The following is a 3791-nucleotide window of genomic DNA, read 5'->3' on the forward strand; positions in this document are numbered from 1 at the left end:
GACCACCCGCTCGCCCCCGCCCCAGCGCTGCCGGTGTCCCTCTGTGTCCCTAAAGTCTGGAAATTCAGTCACGGAGCGTGGCGAGAACGGAGGCGCTCCCGGTCCCGTCGGGGCCTTTCCTCCCGCTCCCAGAGAGGGTGCCCGGGGGTCCTGGCGGCGGGCATGATCCAGGGCACGGGCTGGTGGCAGCGAGGTGCTCCGGGTTCCGTGAGGATCGTCAGTGCCGATTGCAGCAAGCAGCGGGATTTGTGAGAACACCCTCACGGGTGGCTTTCTCGGGACGGAGGCGAGAAATGCAGTTTCCCTCTGGGAATTTGGTGCCAGGCTGGCCGCTCCCCCATCAGGGGTGAGAGCAGAGCTAGGAGTCACGTCCATCTGGTACCCGAGAGGAAATCCCAATCAGCCCCTGATCCACAAAATACGTGTTTTTCCACACAAAGCTGCCTAAAGGAATACTTCTCAACAGTGTGCAAAATCAATGTGAAAAAAAAAAAAAAAAAGTCAACGTGCTTTATATTTTAGTGATTTCATTTACAAAATGCCCCAGCAATACTATGTATGATTAAAATCTTTTAAGGTTTAATGATTCCCAATGCAATGTATTTAGGGTCAAGTTTTGTGCCCCTGACATCAGTACACATAGGAGCAAGATCTGATCCACTGTATTTTCCTCATAGTTTTAGTTTAAAAATCTAGGACTAGGTGTTCAGCATCAGTAATCTGTCCTTCCTCTTCTGATTTCCCTGGATGTGCTAATTCACATGAGCTGATCAACCAGTTCTTGAGTTTTAAACACAGAAGGCAATACTCTAATTTTTTTCCTAGTATGGGTGGCAGGAGCTGTTAATAGTGAAACATAAACATCACTAAATAATCACCAATGCTTAAATAACATTCTTAAGAGTAAACAGGAAATATTTCCTGTCTTATAAGGACCAAATTCTCACTGCTTCCTCTAATTTTTCACTTCTCTATGAAATGTTGATATTCTTGTTATTCAGAAGGTTTCATTTATTTTGCCTTTTATGGAACATGCTAACATTGTACCTTTGCCAATGACCTAAATGACCTAAAGCAGATGACCTAAATTTAGAAAAAAACCCTGAAGGTTAAAAAACAAGTTATTTTTTTTCCTGGAAAATCCTTTGCAGAGCAGTGATTGGCCACGCACCTGCTGCAGCAGAGAGTTGCTACATGCAGTCAGGTTTTGTTTCAACCAGAGTCAAAGGTGGTTTGTAACTGAAACAGGAACATGCAGCTTCGACTGCTCGTGTCAGGACTGTACTCACGTGAATGTCACACAGGAACAGCTGCTAATAAAAACGACATCACTGTCATTGACATTGTCATTGTCAGTAAAATGTAGAACTGAGCTCCCAGGGAAAATCCTAGCACTGTTTAAGTCAGTCAGAAAGTTCAGTAGGAACCTTAAGGCTCCAATTTTTTTTGTGAAGAAACTGTTCTGCCATTATTCTGGCGTTTGATAAGCCTGTAGGCTATCTTGTAACCAAGACAGGCTTACACTGGTGGATAAATTACCTATGTTAACATTGATGTGGTTTAGAAACCCCTTTTTGTAAACACCAAGCCTCCCCATTCTGTATATTATAAAGCAAATTTACCCCAGGAAACTACAGAACGAGACTTCAGGAGTGTGTGGGGAAACACCATGTTACAAATGAGATCTGTGGGATTTGGGTTCTTCCAGAGTCTGTGGGCACACCTGCTCCAAACCTTGGGTTCCTACAACCAAGTACCTAAATCTTACCCTCCTGTTTCCCATAGGAATCAGTGCATAAGGAATCCAAGGACCTATGTATACCTGTATGTGTAACACTGTTGACATATACAGATCTAAAAACTACAGGGCTACAGTAACTTCCAGCCCTGTTTCACCTCCCCTCAAACAATAACATAACTTGTGCTCCTCTTCCGCTCCTGCTTTTTTTATTTTTTTGCTGCTCACAGCTAGCATTAATTCCCTCAAAGCAGCTGGCCTGTGTTTTCTCTAAATCACTAAAGGAAAAATCCACAAATAATACACATGAACAAAAACTCTACTCTTCAATTTTACTCATTGATTTTCTTTTTCTTTATATAATTTTCTGTTTCTCTACCCTAGAACCCAAATTTCCTTTCCTGCAGCTTCTCTGTCCAAATTTGTTCTTCATTCTCTCCTTCTAATGACCAGACTTCTGCAGTTGGAAATATACTGGCCAGCTGTTTATTCCAAAAGTGCTTAATCCCTGCTGCACCTGCTACAGCTTTTAACATTAAAATTAATTTCTTAACAAGAGGTAAAACAATTGTTTTTTTATGCTTGCAACATTTCTCTTTACATAAGAAACAGAATTTAATATTCCAGTCGTGGTTAATAATAGCTGAGAGGCGTTGCTTCGGTATGTTCTTAAATATGGGCCAATAGGGTATAAATTATAATATACAAACACATAATCTAAGGCATTTATTGTCAGGACCAAAAGAAACAAGAGTCTAAGAATGTACATTTGGGAGATGAATAAGATGTTCTCTGTTTGCTCTAAGATTGAGGTCAATAATATCCACTTTAAAGCAATTAACCCAGCAGGATAAGTGACGTGAAAATTATCATGCTGAAAGGCTAATGGGCTATTAAATCCATCTTGCTTCACCACTGATGGGCATACAGAATTAATCCTGGGATTAGGTATATCGGCTCGGTGGTAAACTGCTACCTCAATGTTTGTATAGGAAGGGTTTTCTGAAAATACTAGGAAAGAACACAGCCAGAACGTTCACTGATATGTGCTATTCAATCCTCTGAGCATAAATTAGTGTGTCTGTGCCTGGCCTTATTCAAGCAGTAGCTTTTTATTAATGAATAGATACATTTTGGTAAGAGATCAGAACAGGAGAAAGTCATAGTAGTGATTATATAAGTCATACTGCCTGTTGACAGTTATTTAAATCTGGACAATTTAATGCAAGAAAATTGTCAGACAAATATGATTGAATTACAACATTATCTTTACTTGCAATGCCATTTCCCTTGGACATTTCCCACCCACTGCGATGACATTAACACAGTAAAAAAAGGTAAATGGTGGAAAGCCCTGCTCTTACCCTTAATAGCTGTGAATAAGAAACTGGCCTCACAATAAAGAGAAAGGCACAGTCACATAATCTTGGGATTTTTGTAATGAACAAGTTAGTGGTCTGTATTTTTTTAATGTCATGTTTTATTTGTGTGACACACACCTAATTCATTTGGAGTAATATGGGGTAGGAAATGATTTTCAGTCACCGTATGATTCTCTTCCTGCTTTCTAGATTGGCCAGTGATGTTGAAAGATTATCAGTATTTCAACCTTGCCCCTTTATTTGACACAGTTCTTGAATTTCCATCATGCCTTAAGTGCACAAGATCACAGTCCAGTTTGTAATCACAGACTAGGTAGTAGAAAGAACATGCTTATATACAGTTGCAGTGAAGGCAAAATATCTTGGAATAGGAATATCTTGGAATAGGAATATCTTGTATGCAAGGTGAATGCATTTAATTTTTAAGTTCATCTTTGCAGTACATTTATTTTTAGAGTTTGTGCCAATGTTTCTATTACTGATTTTTTTTGTATTGGTTTATCATTAATCTATAAGACCTTGTAGTTGAATGATGCTTTGTAAACTGTCACAGAAGTTTTGGTCAAATGATTGTTTCATGCATCCTTTCAGAGGAACATGCTAGAGGAGAGTGGAACCCTTTAAACCACAGAGTGAATATATTCATATTTGGTCCTATAACAGCAATGGAA

The sequence above is a fragment of the Corvus brachyrhynchos genome, unplaced genomic scaffold, assembly GCF_000691975.1.
Source record: "Corvus brachyrhynchos isolate BGI_N302 unplaced genomic scaffold, ASM69197v1 scaffold221, whole genome shotgun sequence".
Lineage (NCBI taxonomy): Eukaryota > Metazoa > Chordata > Aves > Passeriformes > Corvidae > Corvus > Corvus brachyrhynchos.